The 15,356-nt window shown below is 35.5% G+C and overlaps 1 protein-coding gene across 9 annotated transcripts in view; it reads left to right on the forward strand.

Moving 5' to 3' along the window:
- The window catches only part of SYT1 (synaptotagmin 1), a 329,787-nt gene that overhangs the window by 157,235 nt on the left and 157,196 nt on the right, over nucleotides 1-15,356 (forward strand). Inside the window, exon 1 of one of the 9 annotated variants that reach the window (XM_072917688.1) lies at nucleotides 14,902-14,905. The exons of the other annotated variants lie outside the window; for them this stretch is intronic. The gene's annotated coding sequence lies outside the window, so the exon portion shown is untranslated. Of the gene's footprint in view, nucleotides 1-14,901; nucleotides 14,906-15,356 lie in introns of those variants that run through there. 9 annotated transcript variants of the gene reach the window in all.

Consider the following 15,356-nt stretch of genomic DNA (forward strand, 5'->3'; position numbering starts at 1 on the left):
CTACAAAGGATATGTTTTAAGATTTAAGCTACATACAAAAATAACCCTATCAAAAAGCCATTGTGACTAGAAAACATCTAACCTGCTGGTCTAATGCAGGATGAAAACTAATCTCACCTGATTAAAAACAGATTCAGGGTGCATATGGGGTCATTGAGATCCCACATCCACGTTTCTACCGCAGCGTGTACTCACTTGAAGCCGTGTGCTTCCATGGGTTCATTACTGAGACAGACACTCCTGCCTATTGTTGCCCTGTTTTTAAAAGTGTTAAGTTTTCTTTTATAGTTCATTTGAAAGTTTTAAAGTTTTCATAAAATTTCTTTAGCCTTCTGATAATGTTTACATATTTGAGCATCAGCGTTCCCACACGACTTCATGTAAAAATATAATAGATTACATATTTCTCAGTGGATGAAGAGAAATGATTGATCTTTGGACCAGTGTGGTTGGAGAGGTGGTCATTCCATCCTCCAATCCACGGCCACTTTTGGAATTCTAATAATACCAGATGTTCGAATAAAATGCTCTCTTTTTCTCCTTTGAGTTCACCAAGCTTCAGCATACTCATTTCATGTCCAGTAGTGACAGCCCACCTCTGAAATGGTGCCTTACCCTGTGATTTCTCTTCTCTAGTAGAAACCGTAGTTTCACAGCAGTCGTTGTGGCCCAGCTCTGCCCTGTTTTCTTAGTGCAGAAGTCAGACTCGCCCATTCTCAGTGTATTCCTATGGCTTTATTAGCCAAATGGTTTTCAATTTAATAAACATTCACACAAAACTATTTGGGTTTAAGAAAATCTGTTTCAATGTTTAAATTGTTCTATTAAAAAAATGTTGGGTATTTCTCTATTCTTTTCTTTCCAACAATATATTGCAAGAGAATACGTAAGGACATAACTGCTTCGAAGACTTTGTAATGCAGTTAACTTTTCGTAAATTACTGTTTCTTCCTATGCAAACAGAAAAATACATTTTGAATATTTTAAGCCAATTAATTAATATAAAATTAAATGTAGCTAAAATATGAAAGGAGCAAGCTGTCACCTCTTTGAGTGTTAATCTCCTGGTGATAATTTTTTTTTTCACATAATATTCTTAGTCAGTGTAAAATACTTGCCCCCCAATCTGTTCTGGTGTGTTTTAACTGCTGGCTGTGGCAATTTCTGAGAGTGTTTGGGGACACCATTCTATAGAGCGTCCCTTCAAAGGAATGATGTTTCAGTCAAAGCCAGATGCATGCAGGTGCACCTAGAGAAAGATGCTTACTCATGTGTTTGCCTCATCACTCACCACTGACAGTCTCATTGTGAGATTAAAAGGTTAGCAGCTTAAAGTTCAAAAAGAGCACATCATCAGATGAATAGACTGGGAACTGGAATAGTTCTCTCAGTATTTATTTTCATATTGTTGCTGATGATTATATTTGCAAGATTGCTGTTGTTAGTGGACTGTCACTACATAATAACTAAGCAGAAAAATTTAAAGGCAGGCAGGCAGTATCATGATATTGCCTGAATTATAAGTAGTAAAGAAATAGTAATTCAAGCAGTTTAAATATTTTTGTATTTGGATAGAATAGTGTAAATCAAAAGGTTAGAGAATATGATATATAAAGTTTGAACATGTTTATGTTTGATTTTTAGGGAACACTGAGGTGGTGTACTTAAAAATGCCTGTAGCATTGTTCTTAAATATGCAGCTTTGCACTTACATGCATGGGTCTAATGTTGCAACCAGGATAGGAGTGCCTTTTGCTGAAAATTTCTAATATTTTCTAACAAATTATTTACCATTTGTATAAAAAATATTAAATTACAACTTTATCATTCTTGCTGTGCATTCTAGGCCTGATATTAGTCTAAAGTTCTGCCTATTAAATATCCCTACCACTTGTGAATGTCATGAATTCCATATAAAGGTAGTTAATTCCATGGTACTACATCTATCTCTAATATAAATGCTTTATCTTTATTCACTGTTCATGATTTTTGAATTTACCAAAAGGAAACATAAATGTATTTTTATGTAAAGAGTTATCTTTTTTAAGAAATTCTTTCCAGCAGTGTATTACTAGCAGTTTTTTGAGTTTAGAACTGCTTTCTGTGCCTCTGCAACCCCTTTTACTTTGCATTTCTCAGTATTACAGGCCCAGTATGAGATATTTTGAACATTCTATGAAATAGAATAATAACTTTGCAATAGATTTACTACCATTCTGCTAGGTAGAATTTCAAAGTATTAGCACTTTTTGCTTTTATAGATAATTAGGCAGGAGTTTAGCTCTTGAGAAAAAAAACCATAATGTTTTCCAAACATAAAGAGCTAACATAAAACTGCCTGAACTTCAGAGTTTTTGAGGAAAAGTTTCTTGGATACTGATTTTTGTCAGTATCTTTTTTACAATTTTTACAATCTTTCCTCTATCTTAAAAATACCTTTAATTATGGTTCTCTGTGGCTAACTCCTGCCACTTGCATGTTATCACTTAGAGCTACATGTTCACATACATATTTAGAGTTTTGATCTACTTTGGACCCATTGTGAAGGATACTAAGCAATAATGGTTCAGGGAGCTTTTTAGAACTGATGTCTTTGATTGATTGATTGATTAATTGATTGGTTGATTGACTGAGTCTGTGGCAGTTAAATTGGAGCTGAAGCCAGGAGTGTTCGTGAGTACTTCTGTCCTGTATGTGAGGTTAAACAGGTTGCCATACTTACACTGTATTGTGATTATGCAATTCTTTCTACTCCAACAATGACTAAAACTACTGATGCTGGAAATCTTTAATCAGTACATTGGGGTAACAGGTAGCTAAATATTTTCAAAAGATTGGCAGAAAAACTCTGGATTTTTAATACCAATTTTCATTTTAACTTGGAGCACTGGGGAAGTTCCGGAAGCCTGTGGGAGTAAAGGTCATACTAACATTTTTTTTTTTAAATGGCTGAGATAACCTAGGTAATTATAAGCCTGTCAGTCTGACATCAGTCTCAGGCAAAATAATTGAAATGCAGCTGTGGGACTTGAATAACAGAGGATTGAACTCTACTGAGGGAAGCAATATGTCTTATAAGCTCGGCCATTAAAATCTAAGAAAGACAGCCCAAGTTAAAGAATGAGGGATGCTACACTGGAAAAGCATTTAGATGCTCTAATGGGTAATAATAATGGATATAACAGAAGTTTTTCATCCAGAACAGTGGCCAACAAGAGTTAATGTAATCACAGAAGGTATGGACAGGGCAATATAGAATGAAACTAAGGAGATCATTTTATCTCTCAGCTCTGTGCAGCTAGAGAATACAAAGCCTAATCTTATTTCCCACTATTCAGCAAGGATGTTGGAAACCTGATGTCCTTAAGAGCCACAATACTTGTTAGAAAATGTTCTGTATGGTGGTATGTTATCTTGATGAGTTTTACTCAATTCACTTAGAAAACAAAATCATTACAGGAAGACTTGAGATTAGTCTATAATTGTATATGTGGAGAACACAAAACTGAAAACTGAAGGCTTAAAACCTAGCAGACAAACATGTTAGGTTAGCATTTGGAAGTAGGTGACTCATGCCGTAAATAATGAACCATGGTGGCGCCTGAACACAGCAGTGGTGAATTCTTTAAGGAAGGTAGTTTATAGATCAAAGTCGTGCTTTTCTCAAAAAGAATCTCTTCTACAAATAGGAATTTCTTTTGGGAACTCCCAAGCCCTTTGTAATACTCTAGGCCAGACTGCATGGTAACAGTCATCCCTTCTGGCTTTCCAGTCTGCCTTGGGGTGTCAGCAAAGCAGGTATGGCTTTGAGTTGTGCTGACAGTAGGGTCTCAGAGCATGTTGTGGAGCTAGAACAGGCCTCTATAAACACTCACTGGCCTACGGGGTAATCCCTTCCAATTTTACTTCTGATCACAAGAATAATACTGAAAATTCATGCTGTTTTAGCACTGACAGTAAACATAGTATTTTAATTTAAGCACTTCACTTTCAGAGCCAAGAATAAGACAATTTAAATCAGAGAAGGTCTGCTCACTCACAAAGAGGGTTTTGCAGGTGCCAGCGCCACCTTGTATAATGCTTGTTCCATTTACTTTAGTTTAGTTTCCTATGGGCAAATATCTCTACAGCTTTGCAGATGATCCCCCATCAAATCTTTCCACATACTGTCTAGGGAACACCAGGTAATTTTGCAATACTCATTTGACATTAGCTTCTCTGTGCAGTTATTAGCATGTGGCTTTAGAATAGGACATTTTCAGTCATTACTATTTACATTACTTCCAGTAGTGTTAGTGTTAAAAGTTACTAGGAGTTCTTATTGATCAGAATATAACAATAATGTTGAAGCAGTATTAAAGTGCAAACCTGAACACATTTTACTTCTTTCACAGATATATTTTGATTATCAGAATAAGTATATTTTAGCTGAAATTAAATACTGTAATATTTTTCCTTTTTAGACTATAAATATGTTTTTTCTTTGAAGATGGATTTTAAATAGTATGATGGCAAGTATGTGTATAAATCTCTAAAAATCCAAGCATAATCACAGAAAAATAAAGAACTCATAGCAGCCATAAGAGCAAATTACATTTTATTGTTCATGGTACAGAGATTTGCCAACATTTTCTTTAAATGAGAGACTTCAACTAAAAAGTACATATATCTCCTCCGTTTAAAAAATACTCTTTCATTGTTGTGTTTATTTTGTTTTATTTACCCTGTGAGAAAAATAGATACGTGCAATGTAATATATGTTTGTGCCTATGAGTTCATATTGCAGTACTTTCTAAATGAACCAGAATATATTGCAAGGTATAAGTTAGGAATTTTTAGGAATTTTCTTTTGCCCTGTCTCCTTTTAGATCTTTGTAGGAATTCTTGAAGTGGTTAAGTGAACTTGATCTCAAAAAGGCTGTGGTGAGTAAATGTGCTAAAGTAATAAAATATTCAAGACTATTTCAAATTTGTATGGACTTTACTTTTCTACTCACTTTCTTGGCTCTAAAGTAAGAAAGCATAGTTAAATGACTAATAGTATTAATCTGTCATACTAATTAAAAGGTATTTGAGCAGTCTGCAGATTACTGTTGGCCTTGAGGCAAGAAAATCCATCAGGTGAGCACACTTAATTATCATTAATAGAATTTTACTTTTTATTATCTGAGTTAATTTTTTTTTGTAAAAACCTGCTGCAATTAGGACTTTGTTCTCCTGATGTCACTGGTGTAATGAGAGCATTCTGGCCCTGGTGACAGATCGAGGCTCTACTGAAGCTGAGAGTAGGTGGGAATGTCAGGGGGACAGTAGGAATTCACACCACCTGGCCGTAATGCCATCACATATGTGCAAGCTGGTGTGAGGTTTGCTCTGGCTGTTCTGCTGATGCCAACAGGTGAGAGCTATATGAGAGTGAGGAATGTGAAGGGAATTCACAGTTGTCCACATCTGGTTGCTTTTCCTCTCTTTTATACTTCTGCAGCAGGTGGACCTTATGCTTGGGCAGTTTCTGCATTAATTATAAAAATTGCTTATGTAGATGTGTGAGAACATTGGCATCTTTATCTACTTTGTGTGCTCTGTTTATGGAACATGAACTTAATGAAGAAGAACTGAAAGAAAGAAGGAGAACCTTAAAAAGAACAGAAAACAAAAAGATAATGCTTAAAAACAGTTCTGCAAACTCTGAGTTTTTTTACTGTCATTATTATTACTGAATGTTCCCCCCTTGATTTCAGGTTCTGCAGAAGACATATGTATAATTGCACATTTCATGCAATGATCTCTGCTTTAAAAAAAAAAAAAAAAAAAAAAAAAAAGTAGACCATAAACCACTATAAAAATAACTGTAGCGTAGTAAAAGAATTCATTCATTACCCTAACCTAGTCTCTGAGTGGCTAACAGATTCTCTGTGCCCCCAAATAGGATGGTATCAGAATTGGATATTTATTGCCTGATGATGCAAGACTTTCTTCAGGTTCTTTAGCTCTTGTTAGTGATTCTGTTGTGAAGGAGACAGATAGAAAGTTCAAAGTAACAGTATTTCTGATGTTTTGGTCTTGGTTCCTTGCTGGTGGTGTTAGTTGAGAGAGAAGAGCTTAGTGGTTTACTGTTAGGATAACCAGTCACAGCTGAAGGTCTGGCATAGAAACTACAAAACCCATGATGACTTGCCTTAGTTGAATTGTTATAGAACACATGGAGCTGTAGGATATGCCATGGAATCCTTCATTTTCTCGGCATTTTTCATTGATGCTTGCAAAGGTTCTGTCCATGTACTCTATGACCAAGCATATAAGAGGATGTAAATGGGTCTCAGATGTATAAAACGTATGGAAGAAAACAGTATGTTTTCAATGTCTTTTGATAGCTCCAGATAAAATATTGAAATCTTTGCCATTGACTACTATTTGAAGCTACTGGAATGGTTGAGAAACCTAATGTAGACCAAATACAAAATCAGAACAGTGTTCTGATTAAACACAGACTTAACCTGTATCAGCAGTGTACAAAAAGCCCTCCTCTCAGACTCTCTGAGTCACAAAGCTGCGGAGGGCCAAGTTCAATTGTGTCTATAACTGTTGTGGGGCAAATATGGTCAAGTGACCTCATCTCCAGGCTTCTTTTCTTTTTCTATCTGTAAGAGATACTGAATGACTTCCTGACTCCACATGATATATATCTATAAATACATGGTACAGAGACTGCTTTGTTCGCTTGAACTACAGTATACTTTGCAAAAGGTGCCCTAATTCTTGTCATATCTGTTCTGTGTAAATAATTAAGAAGTTCTTAATCTTATGGCTTCTTTGTATTAATTAATTTTAAAAAGTAATTATTGTAGTAAGTTGTGGTATTCACGTGGCCTCTGAACGGAGAGAGACTTAGCTTTCTCAGGCTTTCTCCTGAGAGAAGCTGTGAGAGAAGCAGAGAAAAGAGAATCAAAACAATTTGTATCTCATTCACTGTGCCTCTGTTTGTGCACATGTGGAATGTGTTATGGAGATTGTTTACCCAAGGTGATTGCTTGATTGGATTCTGGTGATGGTGTTTTGGATTGATTGACCAATTAGGTCACAGCTGTGTCAGGACTCACAGCAGAGAGAGTCAAGGGTTTTCCTTAGTAATGATATAGTTCTTGTTAGTATAATATAGTTGTAGTATAATATAGTATAATAAAGTAATTAATTAGCCTTCTGAAATCATTGGAGTCAGAGCACATTATTCCCTGTCAGAGATCTCTGGACCAATAGTAAGTAGCTGCTTATTTGAAATATTATTAAAAATGAGAATAATTGCAAGAAAAGGATGACTGAAAATAATAAAATGGAGGGAGCAATATAGGCAAAAATGAGAACAGAAAAGGATGAACACCGGAAACTATGATCTGAGTTACATTTTTGATTCACAGTGGTAGATGTTTTGCTTGACTGAGAAGGAAAGTAACACACCTATGTAGATAGAAACAAAATTTCAACTGTGTTGTGAAAGGGAGCATCCATCCCAGGGATGAGAAAGAGCACGCAGCTTTCCTTTCAAATGCAGTGGCAGACAGCAGCCAGCTCTCTCACACGAAGTGGCCATGTTTGCCTTCTGCACTTCATCACCCCATGGCAAGTCCCAGTGCAGTGTCAGGTTATTGTAGCTCACTGTAACCCAAGTGTCAGCACAGCCCTGGGAGTGCATGGCTCTGTTCCACTTAGTATCTGGCTTCTCACAGCATTTCACTCTCCTTCCAGTCTGAATTAAAAGGGAAAAAAGAGACTTTCTCAAGTGTGTAGCTCATGTTTGTAGGCTGACAGGGTGGGCAAACTATTCATCAGTTCTCCTAAAAAGTAATGTGGAATTGCTAAGAATTACATACATCTAGATGGCCCAGGTTAACTCTTCACAGGTGCCCATGGTGTAATCGGTGTGGGTGTTTACAGGGCAGGAGCCAAGGGTATATAGAATCCTAAGACCTTTTTTACAGCATTATGTAATGTGTCCAGAACAAAAAAAGAAGTATCTCCCTATCCTTGCCTCTGTCGAATGTTTGCCAATAGATACAGAAATTATTAATGTTGTTTGATGTTCTTTGCCTATTTATTTGTCCTTCATTGTTTCTGTCTGCAGCCTTACAGTTCCCTGCCACCAAGATCAGGAGAATCTAGTTTCTCCATGTGTGCTCACCAGTTCTCAAAACTCTAGGACTTCCTGTGAGACAGTACATTTTACTAATCTAGGAAATAAATAAGGTAACAAAAGAAGATGGGTAGTTTAGAGCTGTACTAATTAGTAGAACTATTTCATAGCAGGAGCCCCTGAACATTGAGGAGATTGGTGGAAGTTTGTGGAAAGAATCAATAAGCCCTTAAATCAGCTCAGTTCCTTACAGCCCTCCCTCTGGCTCCTTTTGATCTTGTACATCCAAGATCATGCCCATTTCTCTGTTACCTCAGCTTACCTCATGAAATACATATTCTCTCAATGCAGTGTTTGCCTGTCCATCCATTTTCTTAAACCACAGCATAGCTTTGGGACTGCCCGCTTAAATACTAGTGGTCAAGACAAGTACCCCAGTAGTCAACGCATTTCCTTCTAGCAGTAATGAAAAATATTTTTTTGTACTTATAACTGAATGCCTGACAAATTACAAAATCACTTAGAAGACACAGCTGTAGTTTTTTCCTAGAGATAAATTATTGTCCTTGTTCTGTTGTCAGCTGTGGGCTTGCTAGTTAGTACATTTTTTTGGTTTGACCATAGGGTGAGTGCTTTGCATGAAAATGAGTGTGCCTCTTCACTTAAGGAACATACTCAGTTTCCACAAGTTCTCAGAGTCCTTACATTGCACTATACTTTTCTACCCTTGTCTTGCATGCTTTGCTAGTCCTACAGCTTACATTATTTTTATCCCTACGCATAGGAACTTGTAGTTTCCTGAAGAAAACAATTTACTTTTTTCCATTATAAAGTACCTTGTCTACTGTTCCTTGTGTTTCTGCATATTCATACCTCTGCAAGAGTGTTCAATAAGCATTCATATAAAATACAGGTGAGCTTAAATTAACACAAGACAAGTTTCAGAAGAGAATAAAACCAGCCAAAAATAGGCTGATGCTTTACCCCAGTATGAATAATGTAGAATTATGAATTTGCTGCAGATCTGTAATAAAATTTGTAATGTAGGGATTTTATGTCTTTTTTGATATTAAAATGGTAATATCTCCAAGTTTTATTACTTGAACAAAGTTGTGTATAAGAAACATGTGGACTAAAATCAGCTCTACTGATACTGTAGTAAATCTCTAGTATAGCTTTGTACTCCAACACAGTTTTGCTAATATGTGTTACATTATTATTTGGTAATAATATATTACCTTGCCAGTATAGTTCATTATATTATACAGTCCATATCATCAATTTTAAGTTGTATTTGGATGTGCACCAGGACGCAGCTTAGCTGGAGATAGGGAATTAGCATATTGTTTCATGGGGAATGTCCTTGAATGTGCTCCAGTAGCTGTCTTGTGTGAGACATGAGCAGCATTGTTTGCAGAAAAGGTGAAATTCTGTTTCAAACATTATGCAGTAATCCTGAGTTGCTGTGCTTATTTCAAAACCCCAGGAGAGCTCTTCAGGATCATTTTTCAGTGAGTAGAAAGCAGCAGTGGTGAGCAGGTTTGTCACCTGGGAAGTCAGTGCTAGATTACTTACAAAGCATCTTGTTAGAACTTCAGACAGGATCTGTATGGGAGGCCAGGTCAGAATCTGAACTCAGGTTGTGGCTGAAGATACCACCAAGGAATCAAGAGTGAACCAAAGGTCTTTCTCTTACTTCTGTACAGACGTTGAGGGCAGAGTGTGATGTGCTGTGGGAAAACATGAAATGTAAATTATCTCAATGTAAATTATCTAAATTTGGCTTTTTTGCCCCGTAGTTGTATTTGTTTCCAGAAGATTATTTCAAATTTAAATACAGATGTCACTGCCAATGTAATTGAATATTAAATGCTACCAAAAATCAACCTTGGTGTAACCAACCGAGAGAGACAGGCAGCATGAGTTTTTATTAGTATCATATGCCAGGGAACATTGTGACACTTGCTAAGATGACTGGAACAAAATGTTGCTTTCTGGAACAAAGCTTAGAAATTGAGAAAATTGCAATCAATCAAATACAGTCACATTAGTGAAACTTGGGTGAAAAATCCCACTGAAATTTAGGAACATAACTGTAGCAATCTCCCATTACTGACCATTCAGCTCATGTGTAATCCCATTGTGAGGTTAGTTTCATTCTCATCACACTTTTAATCAGGACTATTGTGAGAATTAGAATTCGTTTGGAACGTCTATGAACTGTTGCTGGAGGGCTTTTTTGTTCAACATTTTTTTCTATCAATTAAATTTGAGAATGTTTCCATCTGCATACAGTGTAGCATATTTTTATATATTTACTTGTAGTAGACATATTAGACATAGAAGGAAATACAAAATTTTTCTTTGTCCTTGGTAATAAAAGATGACATGCAGCAAAGTTGTAAGGACTACTGGTCCATATCAACATATACTTTTGTAACCTAGGGCAAATGCTGCCTGTGACAGCAGATTTGGGTACAAGAAACAAAACAAAAACCTAATCATACAGCTTGCTTATATACTTACTTCTCAGTTGATGAGATCTTCACTGTTGAATAAGTTATTTGAAATATACTTTACTGTACCTATACATAGATATGGCATCCTAAGCCAGGTTTGCTCCATGAATTTTGTAGTAATTAATATTGTCAGGAGCTGTTTATTTCCCATGTAAGAAGCAGCAGCTGTGTGTGCACCTATGCTTTTGTGTGTTAGACTGAATGACTTTTTTTTGTTACTTTTGTTATATATTACATTGTCCTGTATGCTGCATTTTCAGTATTTTCTCCTGTTTAAAAGTTGGCATCACACCTGGCAGGAAAAGAAGAGCTGTTACTATGTTGAAACTTGCAAACAAATAATAATATTTTATTTAACTTTTTATTTTCTTCTTACAGAAATACAGTAACTATTTACTGATTATGATTTTTCTTTCCTTAAGGAAGAAAACATCTCTACCATTATAATCTCCTTGTGACCAATGGGCTCAGACAGAAATCAAAACCATTATTGTTGAAACTGTAGCCATCATTTTGGTCTTTTTGTCTTGAAAGTCAAGTGGGCAAAACATCACTTAGCTTTATCTTTGTCCACAAAAAGATGAACAAAAATCATAAGAGGTGGGAAATCTGAAATTAATCTGATAAGAGAAATCACATTAAGGCTCAGGCTCAGAAGGCATTTTTAAATCTAGATTCAGTAGATATTAGCAATTACTAAATGCTTATGTCAATATGGGTCATAGTAAGCTCGGAGGGAAAATCACATTTCTAGTAATAGAGATTTTTACAATTGCTGTGGAACAAAGGCTGGTCTCCTCAACACCAGAAGAACCCAAAATAACCATCTTGAATTAACTATTGTTTACCTGGAGCTTTTTTCCTAAGGCAAATAGGGACAGCTTCTCATGTCACTCTGGTAAGTGTCATTGCATTGACTGCTTATTTTAGTTACTTTTGAAAAGAATGCAGTGTTACAGAAAGTCATATGAACTTTTCATTTTCCACCAAATAATATGTAATATACTGTGATAGATTTTTGTCTGAGTTATGTATGTATAAATCTGGATTTGTTCTATTGAAATCAATGTCATATTTCACTTTATGTGTTTTAGTGGTATTTCTGATGGTAGAATGTGGCCTGAACATTTTTCGATAAATAATATAAAAGGAGACTTAATAAACAACATCTAGTATTTCTACCCTCATAATCTTTCGCGGTTAAATTAAGTAAAAAAACAGTTAAGGGTTTGTTTCCTCTAAGTATTTACTCTCATGGCCATTAAGCTGATTTTGCAAGCATTAAGACCCAGTAAAAATGCTTGTTTACTTCTTTCTATATTGCACAGAATTCTACAGAAGGGCTTCCTTTTTTTGTCCTGCAGAATATTTCTCTCATTTGAAAGTTCATTTTATATTTCTCTTATAATTTTGTTTGCCTGTTCATTGTTGCTGAATTATGAAATTCTTAAAGTTGGAGAAGACTGAATCCTACTATTAACCTTGCAGCACCATGTTCACTAGCAAATCATGTCCTCAACTGCCACATCCACGTGTTTTTTTAACACTTCCAGGGATGGTGATTCCACCTGTTCCCAGTGCAATCACCTGTTCCAGTGCTTGACCATCCTTTCAGTGAACAAACTTTTTCCTGCTCTCCAATCTAAACTTCACTGGCACACTTTGAGGCAATTTTGTCTCATCCTGTCACTTGCTATGTGGGAGAACAGATTGCCCTCACCTGGCAACAGCCTCTTTACAGGTAGTTGTAGAAAGCAATGAGCTCCCCCCACGAGCCTCCTTTTCACCAGGTTGAATATCTCAGAGAAGTCTTTCAGCTATTTCTTGTGTGGTGCACGTCTCCTACATCCAAATCAAAGCAGCTCAAATATTTTCCATCACTTTGTTCATTCTGTTATGAAACAAGAGGAATCCTTGCTTGTGGGAAAAGTCTGTATTAAAACAACAATAAATTTTATTTTATCTGATATCTGTTCTTGTCCCTTCACTTTCATATGAATTGTAGTTTACTTTGGTCATATACTGTTGTTTTCTTGTAGCTTTGGTCATAAGCTGTGTGTGAAGTGAGTGCATCTGTGTAAAAGTGATTTCCACCACCTCACCAAATGGGACATCAAGTTTTATGATGTGTCAGTCTGGCCAAATGTAAAACAGATCCATCCATGAAAGTGCAGGGGGAACTTTTGCTCCTTGTATACAACTTCAGTAGAAAAAAATAGATTTTTTTAAGATGTGTTCTGAGTTTTTATTAGGTTTATTCTGTGTAAACAAGCATACATTTATGCACATAGGTATATAAGTATGTTTTCATTTGGTTTTTATATTATAATTACTTAGTTACTCTTTTACCTTCAAATATGAGAATTACAACCACAATTTAATTTAGCCTTCTCAGGCATCCATATACACCTTAAATATTGTGAGGTTCTAGGCTTGGTGATGTGAACACTGTGGCACCAAAAAATTCATGTATCGCTAGTCTGTGGGAACTTCTTAGTATTACTATGTTTATTATTTTATTTTCTGTCTCATTTAATAATTTAATCCTCTCCCTAATGATTATGTATAGTATATTTTTCTCACTTCAGAACCCTTAAACCTGAAACAAACTGATTTTTCATTTTGTAATGCACCACATTGTTTTATATTGAAAGATAAATTTGAAGAAAAGTATAGCAATAAAATTTACCCTTGAAATATTATTTAATCTTTTTGTATGATTGAGCTGTAATAAGTAACATTATTATTAATGGTTAATTTTTGGAAGAGAGAGGGGAAGTTGGAGGAAAACATAAATACTGAAGTAAAAGATATCTGTCTTTGGCTTCTTTTATAAGTGGCTAGATGACTATGAATTTTGAAATTTCATTTCTAACTTAAAAAAACCAAAAGATGAGAGGGTTTTAAAATCTATTTTGAAAGATCATTTGTTAAACTGAGTCATAAGAACTTATATTTAGCTTTTGGGATTTTTTCTTGTAAATCAGAAGCAAGTCAAGCATATTTAGATAAATGATGGAGAACCTGTCTGCTTATGACTGGTACTGTTTTATATTAAAGAAGAGCAACACAATTGTTATTCAAAGTATGACATGCTGTCTAGTGAGATAATGAGATTCAATTGAATATATGCTAAACTTCATCATCTCAGATTTTTTTAAAATAAATAAATCTAAAAAAAAGATGTGAGGTTCAGATGTAAGGCAGTAGCATTCAGCAAAAGCAATACAAGGTATCCGTATTCTTTGTGTGCTGTGGAAAGGGCAAAATGAAAAGTTCTTCCTGCGGGAAGATCCATCTGAAATTCTTTTTGGTGATGGAGGAGGGAGAGGAGGAGGAGTTAAAATTAACATAAATAATAAAGTTCAGTTGAGTGGGATCAGAAGTCTCCATGCTGCATCTGGATGCAGGAAAACATAATTCACTGCAGGTATAATTATGAAGGTAATTGCAATGCAGTGTAAGTAATACCAAAAAATGAAATAAAAAAATTGCAAAGGAAATAAAATCACAAGTAGCCAAAAGACAAAAAGTTTGTGATAAATGGTTCATTTAGACCTGCAGTGCTGTGTGGGCAAAAGTGGATTGCAATCATAGCCATTTCAAAAATGAAAACATAAGAGAAAGGGAAATTGGACAGAAATGGCATGGAAATTACAGCCTTTGATCCATTTCTGAAGAACCTTTTATGAGGCATCATCGTGAGTGGGCAGCAAATTCTTTCCAGTCTCCTCTTAAAGTACTTGTGAAAGCTTGGAGACCATGAGACTGAAATAAACGTTTTAGCATGGATTGTGGGAATGTATCCCTCTCTTTTGACCTTTTTTAGCTTTTATAGGCAGCAAAGAATTCCACTGAATGTTTAGTGTGGTAATATAGACTATATAATATAGGTAATTACATAGAACATCGTTTAGCACAGTGATATAGAAAGTGTTTTCTCTAGGCTTTTATTAATTCTCTATAAAAATGAGGAACTGTAACTGGGGATAGACTAAATGTTTTTAAAGAGTTTTTAGGCAGAAGCACAGATGGGGTTTGCAGTTCTTCTAACTCTGAGGGCTCACTTGATCTGGGCTGAGTAAGTCCCTGTTTAAACTTGCCACAAGCTGTGTTTCTGGGGAAGGCTCTGTCTTTTTTTTTCTCTAATACTGCATCATTTTGAACCTCCTGGGTTATACTGCTGTCTTGAGAGAATTACAGTGTCTCAACATGAAACTTCAGTGTACATACAGAGAAAAGAGGTAAATTGTGAACATGAATAGTCCAGCTCTGCACTAGCTAAAATTAGATTGATCTCTGAGGCTATAAAACAAAGATGATCATAGCCTGGTTTAATCACTAACAAAATATCTGTAATGCTGCTGTAAAACATTAATGTTATGGATGTATTTGGCAGTACTCCTTATTAAATACCAGTAATTAAAATCAAAATACATTGGGTTAGCTATCTCATTCTATAAAGCCTGAGTAATTAGCTTTCAGGTAATTGGTCAGATTAGTAACTGTACATAAAATGATTATTGTTGATGAGAAGAAATATGTTACTTCATGATTTGAAGGATCATGAATGCTATCACATAAAAGAATAAGTACACTATTTTACATTTCAGTAAACAACAGCTGGATTCTTCCAAGAGTGCTACTTAAATCAGATTCAAGCTGCCTGAAGCAAAATCCCTATTTATTTTCTTATTTTATTTGACTTG

The sequence above is a fragment of the Taeniopygia guttata genome, chromosome 1A (assembly GCF_048771995.1).
Source record: "Taeniopygia guttata chromosome 1A, bTaeGut7.mat, whole genome shotgun sequence".
NCBI classification, from domain to species: Eukaryota; Metazoa; Chordata; class Aves; order Passeriformes; family Estrildidae; genus Taeniopygia; species Taeniopygia guttata.